Source organism: Lactuca serriola, chromosome 1 (genome assembly GCF_051521515.1).
Source record: "Lactuca serriola cultivar US96UC23 chromosome 1, Lser_US96UC23_V15, whole genome shotgun sequence".
Classification (NCBI taxonomy): Eukaryota; Viridiplantae; Streptophyta; class Magnoliopsida; order Asterales; family Asteraceae; genus Lactuca; species Lactuca serriola.
Window position 1 is genome coordinate 76621470 of NC_136408.1, and position 16599 is coordinate 76638068.

General features: G+C 39.3%; 1 non-coding gene across 1 annotated transcript; it reads right to left on the reverse strand.

Moving 5' to 3' along the window:
• Positions 1-15601: 15601 nt before the first annotated feature.
• Positions 15602-15708, reverse strand: LOC145080644 (small nucleolar RNA R71). The gene has a single exon (XR_013695238.1). It is a non-coding gene; the product is annotated as a small nucleolar RNA R71 (small nucleolar RNA).
• Positions 15709-16599: the final 891 nt, after the last annotated feature.

Sequence of the window (16599 nt, forward strand, 5' to 3'; positions counted from 1 at the left end):
AGTACAAGTGTATCACGAAGTAAAGACGACAATAAGTGAAGTAAGAGCGTCTATCAAGTATAAGAGGCTACAAGTATAAGCGGTATAGAGACAAAATCCGGTATAAGCGTATCGCGAAGTGAAAGCGTTATCGAATAGGGTTTAAAATAAGTAAAAGTGAAGCAGCAGTAACTAACAAGTAAAAGTACATATGAAAACCTTGGAAAAACATTTATATTCAGGAAAATCGCATTTTGTATTCTTGGGTAAAATAAGTGTGAAAACCTTTAGAAATCTTTGGGAACCTCTCATAAATCAGTTTGAAAATGGAACTTTGATAAAGCAGTAAAAGTAAGAACTTGAACAAGTGAAAACCTCTTAGAAAGTCATTTATAGTGTCCTAATCGGCAAAACAGTGTACACTGTGGTAAAATCTGGTGCATGCGGGTTATCAATCATATGTGATTGATATGATAACTGGCCTGTTTAACTTGTATTCCCCCCTATAAAACATGTAAAAACATTTAAAAAGGTTCATTCAGGGGTATGAACTCACCTAGTGTAAGTAGGTCCGACGAAGGTGTCGTTTGGGCGTTCGGTGTCACGCAAGGACTTGAACACACACAATGACCTATTTAACATATGTTCACATACAATTAGCATGTTTAATACTAATTAAACAAATATACGCGCTCACAAGAGCGGAAAACACTTTGGTTAAATGTTTGGGTGTCCCGGGTAGCGTTTAAGGGTGTCAATGGCTAAGGAATGGAGCTTACTATCCAAGAGTACACTCCCAATGTTGTGTTTACGGCCCAGGGACATCTCACCATGAGTTTATGGCCGCAAACTCATGGTGATGGGTTCTAGGGTGTTTAAGGCTTCTACTTGCATCATGGAATTATTCTAAGCACTTTTCCTAAAAGGCATGAGTGGGTTCAAGGCTCCTAAGGGCTTTATATTGGAGTTTACGGCCTTGGGACACTCCTAAGGGAGTTTACGGCCGTAAACTCTCGCCCTTAGAGTTTTGTGAAGTTTCAAGCCCCTAATACCTTGCTAACAATTTATAATGAAGTGTGATGCTATTTTGGGGCTTTAAATCTAACATTTGGATGTGTTTTGGGGAGTTTACGGCCTAGACACTTGCTTGGGCCGTAAACTCCTTTTAGTCCCTCCATTTCTTGTGATTAAGCCCTTAAATCCTTCCTAGTATTTTATGGTAAATATCTAAGGCCATTTGGGGAAGCAAAACCACACTTTGGGCATGATTTGGGGTGTTTACGACCTTGGTATAGACCTGGGCTGTAAACTCCTTTTTATCCTTCATTTTGATGTGTTTAATTGATCCAAACCCCAAATACTAAGTCCCTAAATTATGTATGAAACCTAAGGGTGGTTTGGGAGTGTTTTTGGGGCATTTTACATGGTTTAGAGGGGTTTACGGCCTAAGCATGTGCTTGGGCTATAAACTCTCTTTTATGCCCTCAATCATTGTGTTTTGATGATTAAACACTCCTAGGATAGATCCCTAATTAGTTTCCAAGCTTAAGGGCAAGTTTAAAGGCATGTTTGGCACCATTTTAGGGGTTTACGGCCCTAGAGTGTTCCTGGGCCGTAAACTCCTTATCCCATGCCTTCTTGGATGGTTTTTAGGCTATAACTACAGCTAGTAATGTTTAGAACAAGCTAGGGTAAGCGGACTTACAATTTGGAAGCGTTTGGTTGCGGATTCGTGGCGAAAACGGGTCTAGAGAGAGAGTATAGAGAGAGAGTGTAAAAAGTCTCCAATGGAGTCCACTCACCCTTATATAGGGTTCATAGTCGGGGCTCAGTGGAATTTTACCCGATACTGCCGTTAAACGGGGCTTTTGGTCGCACCCGATTTAGTGGTCGTAATAATAAAACTTAACATTTTCCAAATAATTGGAAATGTGTGTCCTGTGTTTTTATTTCCTTTTATCACGACTTAACGGCATGTTAAATGTAACCAAATGGAATGTTTATTTAATTGACGCCCTCTAATTAACGAAACTTTTATACAGTGGAATATTCTGTTAACGGTAACGGGGAAATGTAACGAGACAACTTGGGTTGTCACATCATCCCCACGTTAGAGGGAATTTCGTCCCGAAATTTAGGTCTAAGCAAGGAAGTAGGTATGAATGGCCAAGTAGAGGTAAGAGAGTACTTCCTATACGTTTTTCCTCGCATTCCCAAGTGAACTCCAGTCTGTGTTTGTCATTCCGACAGACCTTCACGTACGGGATGCAGATTCCGTCTAGTGTAGCTAGTGGGTTCCAACTGGTGTACCTACAAGGTTAGGGTTCTCGATGGATTCTATCAAGATGAGTGAGGCATGAAGAGTGTTGTCAGGAAATCACAAATCAAGTCAAGTATAAAAAGTGGGTCTTCCGGGTGTGAATCTTGTGGTATATCCGAAGGTTGTAGCGGCCTGAACAGGGTTGGGCCATGACTCCATGAGGATTCTCGGATGGTCCTACGCTCTCGGAAGGGTAGAGCTTTTCAGTACTTGGAACATAGTGTACTTCTATGGCAAGATCATCACTGGCGTGATCGCCATTCCGAAGTTCCTAACGTTCTCTCTCGTACTGGTAGTGTAGTCCTTCAGGTTGGTTCTTAGAAATCTCGAGGGGTCTTTGATTTCGTGTTTTTTGTCAACTGGCTGATAGAGACTTTCTAGATCGTCGAGCGGGTTGTGTGACTATGGTTATCGGTCTGCTGTAGAGTGTCTATCTCAAGCTCGTGCAAAGTGGATCTGCACTTAAGAATCTTGAGATACGGAAACCCTGAGGGTCGGAGAGATAGGGTTTCACTAGACGAGTGTTGGACTATCTCGGGAGGTGGTTCTACTATATGTGCGTGAGATAGTATTCATGGAACACCTAATAGTCCAATGAATCTCTAAGACTTCGGTTTATTCTAGCGTGGAAAGTGCGTGCTCCTGCATAACCCCTCGACTAACACCAAGGCTGGTGTCGAGTCTCTAATCTCTTCGGGATCAGGGTCACGAGGCTTAACGCAACTACGTTCGCGCTTTACCAAGTATTCTTGGCTGCGAAGGTTATCCTGTGGTTCTCGGTATCCTAGTGTTCACTTCGGAGAATGAAGTCTATTGTCTACAGGGCGACGACGATTTCCTCCATACGAGAGGGTGGAGGATGATAGGCACTGCTCGTCTATAGCTGGGCGGATGAAGTGCCTGAGTATCGCGAGCATAATCTGCAACTACTCCTCCGAAGGTTCTGAGTTTTTTTCGGTCTGGGTCAAATCTAGTGGTATAGGGTCTCCCGGGGGATTCTACGGAGTATGCTTCGTATGGTGGTTGTCTTCTTAGAGTATCTGCAGTGCCTTTCGCTTTGGTGTTTATCTGACTACAAGGGGTCGGTCAAAGGCGCGAGGTACCCTCTCTTGGGTACTTCGGAAGGTTTGGGATGAGAGGGACGATTGACGGATCGCATTAAGTTTGATTGTTTGTGTTAGGTTTAGGTTCGGAAGAACCTTTATTTGCCGACATGGCTATGGAGAAAGTTCTTTTTGCACAGCACTAAGGATGTACACATGGTTGCACGAAGTCAAACCATGATCAATGGAGTTGTCAAAGTTGGCACACTCCGACATGATATAAAGTGAATATCGATAGAGTCATGTGCCGAATAGGCACACAAGTTCTAGGCGTCTCGGGTTCCGTCCTATGTATCACTACCGCGGATACTTGGACCGATAGAGTCAACGCGGAACTATAGAGAGTCCTAAGTGTTTCTGAGTGGAGTACCTTTTCATGAACGGATCCTCACGAGGCATTTCTATAATCGCCTCACATATACTAGTCATGTATATTTAAGGTGGGGAGGACTGTTGACTGAGCGACCCAACCCTAAATCCACAACCAAACGAGGAACAGGAAATGAGGCGGCATTCGCTCACTCTAGGTCTGCCCATCTTAAATATACATGGCCGTAACGTATATGTTTAGCCATTATAGTTTTACCTAATGAATTTTAAATTTTATAACAGTGCTGCGACTTTCTCCTTACTGGGGAGAATTTACATTTGAATTAGTCTTTTGTCATTCTTAGTTTAGTTATCCGAGATTGAGAGACGTACCAAAATCTAACGAGTTCCTTGCCGCTTCTCCCTAAGCAGTAGTGTCAGGCTCCTCGTGTGTCTTTGTCTTTCCCTTCGGTTGGGCAGTCCCTCTTGAAGTGTCCCATTTTACCACATAGGTGGCAAACTGTATGGGTCGCCACATTGGTGGTTGATGTAATGAACTCAACCGAGGTTCTGCAGACGCGAGCAGTACGCCCCAACATGTGGCACCTAGCACAATAGAGTTCCCAGCAGGCACCATGATGATGGTAGTTGCACTTGCTGCAGTGGGGAAGGTCTCCTAGGTATGGTCTTCTTGGAGTCGGGAGGGAAGGATTTACAGGAGCATTAGCCGTCTCAGCTTGTTGCCCTTTGGAAGGTCCTTGAGCCGAGGCACTTCCCTCCTTAAACTTGAGTTTCCTCTTTAGTGAGTTCGGTTGAGGTTCTTGGATGACTGGGTATGAAAGTGTTGGTTGTTGCTATCCATTGCCAGGATCGGAATTCCCGACAGGGCCCTTGCTAACATTTGCGGTGTTAGCATTCAGGTGAGCCATGACAGCTGCTACGGCTGCTGAGACTGCAGCTTGGAACGTAGCTTCATCGAATAGGAGAGCAGGTTTCTTGCTTGTGGATTAGTTACGCTTCTTCGGTGGCATGGTTTTCCTACACGGAAAGGAATACAAGGTAATGAGAGATGATGGTTAACCCTAGACATTTCTTTCCTTAACGTATTAGGCATAAATTTTCCCATGCCTCGGATGTTGGTTGTCTGAGTGTCGACCTACATCCCTATGATGTAGTCCTGGTAATCGAAGTGAGTGTATGAGTACCGGAAAAAGGCCATAAGATGCGAGTCGTTCCTACTAAGTTACCTTTATACTGGAGAAGGTTTCACTCTCCGGCCTGGAGAGATTTGAGAGCAGTTCGGAACGAAACTGCGGAAAGAGAGGCTCACAAGGGCAGATGGCTAAAATTCTCTCAATAGAGATGCGGGGATCCCCCCTAATCGTGTATCTGGCAACAGGAAATGAAGATTTACTTAACACATAGCGCGAGTAGTGTAACCACTAACTCACTAAATTGTATTATTTTAAGGGTGAATTATCGTGACGAATACGAGGAAAAGACAATTCTCGGGTTTCATGTACTGGCTACCTCGGTCTGCCTCGTATCTTTGACTAGAATCGGCGCTGGTTTCCTTCGGGTAGTTTCCTAGGGTTCTCTTCTCGTATGGACATATTGAATTTCTACTCCGCCTTCCTTCTAATTCCAACTGTGGGTGTCATCACTTCATGATGGATGACTGGGAATCTTCGAAGTTTAGGCGAATTCCTCACCGATGTCCCTAAAAGAATATAGGCACCTGGTGAATTCAATAGTCTCGACCCAGTTCATTTATTTTCGAACAGGAAATCTTCTCAATCAACCTCCTCGGGGTCGGAATCAACTCTTCTGTCAAGCACTGAAGTGGGTAGGGTTTTCTACAGGGTTCGTGCGAGAATGGAAATGTCTAAAGAATCCTAAGAGATTATTAACATTTCACTGAATGATCCATATCGAGTCCTGCTACGATTACACAGGGTATACAAATCATATATAGCTTAGATCCGATAGGCCTTCGAATATGTGATACTACTCTAGAACCACATCCCAATGAGGAAAAGGAAATAGAGCGAAACCACACATTCTTAGCCTATGGGATCCTTATTATATATAACCTTGGGAGTATACCCTCTGTAGTTGTAGGTATATCAATAAGGATCTTTTTAGTTATTCACGCAAGGTTGCTTATGGATTCTAAAATATCCCTATGGTATTTTAATTCTTGTTTGTTTCTTATCTTCTGAGTTTCATTCTGGGATCAGTGTGAATCTTTTAGCATTTTAAAATACTCCTATAGTATTTTAACTTTATGTTTGGCTCTAGCAGTCCTTGTTGGTAAGTTTCAGACCTGTTGCACACCACTATCACTCCCGAGCACACATTCATCGCATCTTGGATAAATGTAGTTGATCAGGTTACATTTATCCCAGCTTACGATTACATAACTGCCCAAGTTTGACTGTAGGGCTCAACATCCAAAGACTTTTGTTGTTGTTCTTCTTGTGATACTTTCGTTCGAGTGTTTAGATTCTGGATGTTATTATACTTTGGTAAAATATGGTTATATTTTAAAGTATAATTCTTGGTCAGAGTGTTTTATCCCATTTTGTTTATAGGTTGTATATCTTTTATGAATTGATATACTTAGCTCACTATAAACAATGCTCTGATACCAATCTGTCACACCCCAAAACCGGAACGACAGAAACGTTCTGGGGTGGATGACGTCATGTCAAGTATCACAACACATGCATATAGTAATCGAAGTACAACAAAACATTTCATTAATAGTAATAACTTTTACATGGTTACATTACAATACATCAAAGTAATACAGACAAATATAATAAGTACAGCAAGGTAATAAGCTATCTTCGTCAACTGCTCTTGGGATATACCTGTCTAATGCTAACCTGAGAATACAAGTTATTTGAAAAGCGAGTATCAGCATTTTTACAAATGTTGGTGAGTTCATAAGCATTTAGTGATATTTTCATTCAATAACTTTAATGAAAGTAGTAGTTTAAGAGATTTTTGTATATTAGAGTCCTTTCCAGAAAATCCTATATTTTCTTTAATAATAGCAGCCTTCTACCAAGACTGGTCAGTGATGTGTGGTAAAAAGTAGTTTTCCCTAAGTTGGTATCATTATCAAAATATTGAATTTGGTTATTGAGGAAAGCAAACGACATCAGGGAATATCATATGCCTTAACAGTGAGGACTGCTGACTAAGGCAAGGAACCATAGACTCTAGGAAAGTGTCAAATGAACGATACGCCTGGTTGAGTCTAACAAGTGGAGACACAGACCCCAGAAGGTACCAAATGAAAGGTACAACTAGTAAGGTCTAAGACAGTGAATACAAACCGCAGACAATATCAAATGAAAGATACGTCTAGCGAGGTCTAAAACAGTGAACGCAGTGAACATAGTGAATACAGTGGATTCTGTGAATACAGTGGATACAGAACCCAGACAGCATCAAATGTAAGACACGTCTTGTAAGGTCAAAACAGTGTGACTCTGAAAATGAGTTACCGGCATACAGTGTAAATTACTGGCAAAATACCGTCACCTTAAAGCCATGAATTATAAGGTAACCCGGGATACTCGTAACCATACTGACTAGAGTCCCAGACGCCCTACAAGCGTCTAAAATGTGACATTCGTCACCCGTTGGCTTGGTAGGCCGGGACTGTAGCTAGCAGTCTGGGTGCGGGGTTGTCAATCCCGTATAGATCTATACACACAATGTCCGCTCTCCCTACAGGAGACTCTGGTTACCAACTAGACGACGGAGATGGACGTGTCCTGAAGATGCATCCCAAATAGTGGGTAGAGACTTCCAAATAGTGGGTTTCTAATGAAGGTGTTGAACTAGAGGTAGAGACTTCCCAATAGTGGGTTACTAATGTAAGTGTAGACTAGAGGTAGAGACTCCTAACTGAATTGAATGAAGTAACCCGTATGTCTAAGCTTGTATACATAGTTTATAACTAATAATTCAAACGACCTTCGGATGGACATCCGATCCCACCAGATCACATCTCAACGAAGAAAAGGAAATAGGGCGGACAAACCTTCCTAAGTCCTTCAATCATTATTTATATGCATCTATACAAGCACAGACATACATCTAACTACGCTTGAGTGTGTATTAAGAGGAATCATACAGTGAAGTATAAGTGTACAGTGAAATATCTGAGTTGTGAAGTATAAGCTGATGGGTTTTGGTCATAAGACATCCTATGTGCTCATATAAACCCTAATGCTTGGATCTAGGTTTCTCTATTGTACATGCTTTGAATCCAAGACTATAAACCCTAATTCTAGCATATGGAAATCAATATTAACATATAATTAGGTTTATGATATTACCTTGATTGTTATGTAGCAATAACAATCCCAATTCCTCCTTGAATTGCCTTTGGAAGGCTTAGAGTCACAAGTGTCACTCCTCTAATGGCTTACAAACACCAAGAGCAAATGGAGAAGGTATAAAGAAAGAGGAGAGGTGTTAGAATTCGTCTCTAGGACTTCTTGGGAAGGGTTGGACGAATTCATGAGCCTTAGGGGGTTTATATAGGTGTAAAGATTAGGGTTTTAGTCCTTATCCTTATTTAGTTGCCTGCCCACCAAGTAACCATATAATAAGTCTTAGAAAAACCCTTATCTCTTGGCCTTGAACGATTTTAAGGATATCCTTATCCTTGAATTCGTCCATCCTTTAACAAGGATAACCATTACCCTATTTTGCAACTATCACATAATTACAATTCAGCCCCTCTAGTTTAATTAATTATACTTGATCAAAAATTAATTCTTAATTAATTATTGACCAATATTAATTAAACAAATATGATTTCTCCTTTAATATATTATTCTTATAACATATTAATAAATCATAATAACCTCTCTCTCTTTATTTATTTCTCCAATCAAGTTGCTTAGGTGAAGGCAACCCAAAAGGACCATGCACCATCAGGTCAAGTACATACCAAAATAGTTATGGACTTAGACACTAATCCAACAGTCTCCCACTTGGATAAGTCTAACAACTATTATGCGTATGACTTCGGATCCTGATCATGCAATCATAGCTTTCCAAAGCCGTTGTCAACTCTGATCATATCAGATACGCATGTCCTTAGATAAGGGATCATATATTCCTCCATTCTAGATATCATATGAGATATGATTTCAAATCATTCTCTTTGTACTACTTCTCGATTTCTGATTTATGACGACTGACTAATTGAACAAATCAAATTAGCCCTAGCCCGGCCGAGCATTTACGTTTGTCATCACTAAACCATCAAGGGGCCCAAAGATATCACCTTTATCCTACTTTGAATAAAAGGAATGGATAAACTTTGATACAATGCTCGCTTTCACTCACACACCGAATCACACACAACAATATGTTTTATAACACCAAGTTACTAGTGCGTTTACATATTATCAATGTGCAACCGATTCGCAAGATACAACTCACACATCTCGGTTTCAAGAATATAAGATGCTATCGTCTCACCAATCATTCGTGATACAATTCATGGAGTGATCCAAGTGAGCGTGGGTTTAATCCAATGCTCAAATCATATTCATAAGCACTCATGAACGTTGCAGCAAACATTTGCTTATGTCTAATGCTCTTTAGACAATCCACACACCAATTCACGACAGTATTCATTCATATCTACTTCCAACATATGAACAACTGTGGCCCGTTCGAATAATTCGATTATTCTTAATAAATTCAATTATTCTGGAAGTCAAAACATGCAAAGGTGAAACACATGAATAATATTAATCCCATATGGCCTCAAACCTTTGAGTATAAATAAAACACGTTTTATTTATCACCATATCGATTACTCATTATTTGTCGTTTCAGGTAATCAACTTCTTACTCGAATTCCAACACTTGTCCCATGCTCCTAGCATGCACATAATGTTTACCTATGGTTCTTACTTTGTGAAATAGACCACATTGAACACATTTCCAATCCTTCTCATTTCACAACTCCAAATCCATTTTTCATAAGTTTAAGAATATCAAATTCTTGCCACTTATAGAATATGCTAAATTCTAACATTTTATGCAACTTAACCTTTCGTAATGTCACTGCACCAAAGTCACAAAGACTATTGCCAATGATATTACAAAGTCCTCTATCGGAGATTGTTACAAGACAATTCCTTAGATATGATGTCTCTCACTCAAAGTACATTCCTTCGAACATCCTTTTGCATAAAAGTTTCTAATCTAGTCATAGATTTTCAATATTCAATTCCCAATGTGGACACGTTTCCATATTTTCCATATGACAACTTATTCTTAATATAATCTTATTTATTCGTAATGATGTCGATATGGTCCATCCAATATGGAAACATTTCCATGATTTCCATATGACAACTCATTCTTAATACAATCTTTTCTATTCATAATAATGTCGATATGGTCCATTCAATACCATGCTTCCAACTACTCACAAGCAACCAATCCTCGTCGAACTTTGGATTGTCCTTTGATAGTTGTTTAATTATTTTAGTCAAAACCGATTCTAGTCCCTTTTCCCTCTAAATGCGCTAGACATTTGGAAAATTTTAGAATGGTCAACATTAAAGCATTTGCAATCGATCCTTTACCCGAAGCGTATGGGACACGACGCATAATGTTTTATTTGCTATGTTCTGAAAATTCGAATTGTGAAGAGGAATGTCATAATCATAATCGAAATTTCAAGAACACACTATGTACCCTTGACTAAATTTATTAACATTTCTCAACCTAAACCTTTAGATTTGAAACGAAGCATAATATTCTCTCCCTTAATTATAGCAAAACAACTTTACAACCCTTACGACTTTGCAAGGAATGACTTTTGTTTTCTATAATTAATATTGCCAACTTGCAATACGTGCCTTAATAATCATACAATCATAACATTTATGCTCCCACTATCATGATGATTATTATAAAACATAACACTTATGCTCCCACTAGCTTCGACATGTATTCATAAACATCTTAACTTTCAGAAAAACAATACTTATTGAATTTCTTAAGTTCATGTTTCTAATACTTAGTGCTTTGATAATCTTTTATCAAGGCTTCTTGAACTTATACACCTTTGCCTTCGATAGTTCATATGTGTGTCTAAACAATTAAGACTACTTGCCAAACCTCACAATTCAAATTATGGATAGGGATACCGTAACCATAATTGAATTCGAGAATGCAATTTTACAATCACTATCTTCTTAAAATCTTTCTTAGTGAAAGCATTTCCTCATAATCATTTTCATAAAGGAGGAAATCTTATGACACTTAGATTTAAACGGTGTATTTGTTCCTATCCATGTGAATTTGTCAAAACCAAAGTTTACGACGAATTCAAACTCATATGGATCAAACTTTCTTAATCTTGATTTCTTGCCTTATGGTAGCACAGCTGCCCACCACGTCTTCCAAGTAGTTAAGCAGCTCACCTTTTCCTATCAATGTACTTTCCATTGATCAAGGTCCTTGCCTTTTATGCATTCAAATGAGAACTCATAGGACTCACATGCATAATTAACTCGATTGGATTGGCACAGAAACAAAATAATGTCTTCACGATAGGTTGTAAACCTTAACTCGTGTGCTAGTGATAATCGATAAGGTTTATTTGATTTGTTCTTGAAACCTTTCAAGACCATTAAGACTCCCACTGACTCCTTGACATATAAGATTCTCTTGTCAATAACCATTGCTTGACAAACAAATATTCAAGAGTTAGTGTAGCTTTTATCAAAACTCTTCATAAATTGGTCCTAGTTGGTCTTTGTCTTATCTAAGACATCACAACTTACCACAATTAATGAATGTTTTGAACCTTCTTAATAGTTTTCACTCAATGTCACAATCTTAACTTTAAGACTTGTTTTGGAACGAAGTATGATTGACTTCTTGATTTGACCATTTCTTCAATCTTTGATTCCTCTTCTTGGACATACAATTGTACCAAGACTCACTTAGAGGATCAATTGAGATATGGTTCTTAATCATTAAGACCTATCATAAAGCATAAAAGGTACTCTCCCTTCTTCTTAGAATGGAGAAACTTTTATCTTTCTGCCTACTTGATTCTTGTTATTCGTTCTACTATTGATTTAAACCTTTTTTAATCAATTTAGAATTACACTTAATCTTATAAGTATAATCATATTTACTAAACCTTTAGTAAATCATGACGAATATCTCGTTACTCTTGTGGTGGACTTTGATCAACACACAACTTTGTGTACTCGATCTCCTAGTCCTTCACTTGACACTTTGTCAATGAATTAGTCTAATTTCCAAATACGAAATTTCTCATTCATCGTGCATCCACGTTGCATGATTCCAAGTTTCTGTCCAATTGAAACTTGGGCGATGAGAAACTCTCCCTATTTGGTAAATTCTCGACTTTCACATAACATAATAAGAACCAAATCCATTATTGCTAATAATAGAAACATTTTAACATCAATTTTTCATACACGCCATTGTAAGGATTAATAAATAAAATTTAAAATCAAAATTTATTTTATTGCGGAAAAATTTGTCCTTACAATGCAACTCATTGAAAAACTTATGCTAATACATCTTTCTTAGCAATCTAATTCTAATTCTAAGTAGTAGCTCAAGAATCTAATCTTCGAGAAATGCGATCGAAATCCATTCCTTCACGGTTAGATTCTGCTCACTTCTTCCCTTAAGCTTCCTTTCTTTTCTTCGATCCTACAAAACATCAATTGTAATCTTATCACATTATGTATTAAGAATCTAGAATAGAAGCTTAAAAGAGTTAGTTAATGGATTTTACCTATCTTAGAGCCATACGTTTTGACTCTCCCATCTCTTAGATCTCTTAGGTAAATAGGGCAGCTTCGTCTCCAATGCCCCTTTCTCTTGGCAATAAAAGCAAATCGACTCTTTTGGAACAGGACGTGGAACTACTTCAGACATCGCCTTTCTCTTATGATCAAACTTTTCGATCATAGCATGTCTTTCGTTGCCATTGTCTACATCCATAGAGGTCTTGAAGGCAGATTCACCAATCAACTTTGCTTTTCTATTGCGCCAAACCATTGCTGATTCAGCAGCAATAAGCATATAGGTGAGATCTATAAGGGTCACGTCGTGGTTCATCATATAGTACTCTCTTACGAACTCACTATATGAGTTGGGAAGCGACTGAAGAACCCAATCAACAGCCATTTCCTCACAGACAACGGATCCCAACATTCTTAACCTATCAATGTGTGACTTCATCCCTAGGACGTGTGCACACACGGACTTTCCTTCTTTATGTTTACTTGCCAAAAGGGCTTGAGTGATCTTGAACTTTTCAAGCCTTCGAACTTGTGGGTTAGGGAGAATAATAGGAGGAGGTGGAGGAAGTGCAGCATGATTTCTTGTTCCTCGATCGAATCGTGGAATATCATCTTCATGTGGAATGCTTGTTCCATGGGATTTGAGAAGACCATAGTTGTCGAACTTTGACATCTGCAAAATGGGAGAAAAACGAATTCAAGTTAGTTGATAGATTGAGTCCTTAGTAAATCACCCAAATGAGATACTAAGGCTAGGACCCAACACACTATTCTACAACTCGGGAGAGGGATGTCGTAGCCCAAATTGCAGAACATTTGAAGGTAAGTGAATAACGATTCACTAATTTCCACCATGAAAAACGAAAAAGAATTTAAGTTTTAAATCTATGATAACTCCTAGATCCTTTGAGATTCATTGAACTTTTAATGGCATGTTTAAATCTCGATATGCCCCTGATATTGCCATATTTATACTTATTTTTAGGCAGTATTTAAATCTCGATATGCCCCTGATATTGCCATAAATTCACGATAAGATCTAAATTCACGACGTGGCGATGACGCCCACGACGTGGCACGAGTGTTCCAAAAGATAAACATCGCGACGCGGAGGATTTCCTTGAAGGATACAAATTGTTTGAAGCCCACGACGTGGCGCAACCTGGCCACGACGTGGCGCGAGTTTTTAAGGATTATATAAGTTCTCCTGATTATTACGAAAAGGGAGACTTTTGGCAGAAGAAAAAGAGTTCCAGGAGACGAATAAGAACGAAAGAAAGGTTCTGGAAGAGGGTTTTCAACACCAAAAGAAGTAAAGGTTTATTTTTAGAACATGTCTTTTATTAGTTTTAGTTGTGTTAGTTTAATTACTATGATGAGCAGCTGAATCTAGCTACTCTTGTTTAGCTAGATGAAGCTTTAAACTTATGAATAGTTATATGATTATGGATTGAGCTTAGTTGGTAAAAATTTGCTTGTGTTTGATTTGTATAACCTAGCATGTTAAAATTTGTTATCTAATTGCTTAATTGCATGTTCTGTGTAGCTTAGTGACCATTAAACTGCATGAACTTGTTTACCTAATAATTTAGTGAACATTGAATTGTTAGAGCTAGGATTGACCAATCTTAGTTAATAATTAGAATAAATAAAGTTTAGCTGTGCTAGAGAACGTGAATTGTGATCATAATTGCGTTTACACAACAAATCTTACATAGCATATTTACATCTACAGTTAGTTCTGTGTTTAATTATGTGTGAACATACATGGTTTGACATGAATTAGTTAAGTATTGATAAGATAGAACTAAATTACTAATATAACTAAAAACCAACTTAATAATCCGTAATCGTTAGCTAGCCATAAGGGAGAAGTGGATTCAAACTAAACAAGAGTGTGTTTTTATTTATTGAATTTGATTTAAGTTCATCTGATCTTGTAAAACCAGATAAAACCCCTTATTAAACTTGTTAAATAAATTAGGTTAATTTAATAGTAAGTAAATTAATTAGAACACCGTTCCCTGTGATCGACACCCGACTTACCCAAGCTATACTATAATCTGACTAGGTACACTGCCTATAAGTGCATAGATAGTTAAGTTTGTTAGGTTATAAATATTAAAATTAGTGGGTACTTTTGTGCACATCAAGTTTTTGGCGCCGTTGCCGGGGAACGGCTTAGTTTTTAGCTTATTTATTTGCATTAAATTAATCGATCCTTCTTGTGGAGTCAAAGCCACAAAAAGTTAATTTTTCAGCAAAATAAAAATTTTCTGTTAATCACAGAGTCCACGACGTGGACAGACAAAAATTTTTAAAATTTAATTTGTAGTTAGTTTTTCTTATTTTAGTTCAGTTTTACGTTTTAGTTTAGCAAGTTGTAGGAGTTCATGACCAGAAGCTCAAACACACACTTGGTGCAACCACTGGAAGACCCCGAGTCTGCACTTCACAAGAAAAAGACGCCCTTGCAAGAATTAAAGTCAACCTTTTCTAGGAAGTCGGGAAAGAAGACAGGAGAATCAAGTTCATCAGCGAAGCACAAGAGCAATCTTGAGCATTTGGATCATACGCCCGTGCAAACCGAGTCCGAATACGATACCGAGCCAGAATTTGAAGAACACACAAGTGAACCCAAGAACGAGCCAAGGAACGAGATGGCAGCAATTGAAGAAATGTCCATGGGAGCATACAAGAAGCGGATCCGAGAAGATATGGGTCCTGGTTTAGTCCAACCCGCAATTCCTGCCACTGCCACATTCGAGCTGAAGGGACACATATTGACAGCACTGAAGGACATCCCATTTTTCGGGAAGGATCATGAGGATGCTTTTAAGCATCTAGACGAAGTCAACGACATTGCAGATTACTTCAATGTCCCAAATGTCACCAGAAATATAGTCTTGCTTAAGATGCTTCCCATCACTTTCAAAGGAGCTGCTAAGGAGTGGTTAAAAGCACTCCCACCGGGTACAATCACCACTTGGGCTCAAATGCGTGAGCAATTCCTGGACCAGTTCTGCCCGCCATCCAAGATAGCCAAACTCAAGAACGCGATAGCCAACTTTGAGCAACAACCGGGGGAGTCACTATACGAAGCATGGGAGCGGTACAAGGGCTTACTCAAAAATTGCCCTCAACATGACCTAAATGTGCAGCAAGAGATGTCAATCTTTTATGATGGGGTCAATGTGATGACAAGACAACTCCTTGATTCTCAAGGACCGTTGACAAAGAAAAATCCAAGGGAGGTCAAGGAGCTAATTGAAGAATTCGCGAAACACTCCCACGAATACCATAACCCGAGGCAAGACGGAAGCAAAGGCGGTGGAGGGGCCCAAACTGAAGAAATTGCAGCTGTCATGGCCATGCTAAATAACATGGATCGCCGGATAACACAAATGGACCAGTCGATACATGCCATAAGAGTGGGGTGCGAGCGATGTAGTGGTCCACACTTGACCAAGGACTGCAATATGGATGAGTTTGGGAACAGAAAAGCTCAAGTGTGCTACTCTAGTGGGGATAAGTTTGATGACGACTGGAGGAAACCGAAGAAGGAGTGGCTGCCATATGAAGAGTATAAGAAGCAAAAAGAAGAGAAGTATAGGCAGACAGGTCGAGGCTTTTACCAAAAGGAGCAGCGACCAATCGAGAAGAAACCCGACCTAGAGACCATTTTGATGAAGTTTATGGAGGCTTCGGAAAAGAGACATGATGCCACGGATTCCGCTATCATGGAACAACAAACATTGATAAAGAATCAGCAAGCCTCCATCCATAACCTTGAAGTACAATTTGGTCAACTAGCCACTTTAGTTCATGAAAAATTGTCCCCGAAGAATCCCGAAGTAAAAGCCCAATCTCATGTAATGGCCATCTACACTGAAGAAGATACAATATCTGAGTTCCTGGAGGCGTTGGAAGAAGAACCGCAGCAGCCCAAGAAATCAAGGATCGAAAATGGAGAAAATGTTGAACCAGGCTCGCCACGACATGGCACGCCTCTGGCCACGACGTGGCGCAAGTCTGAGCAAAA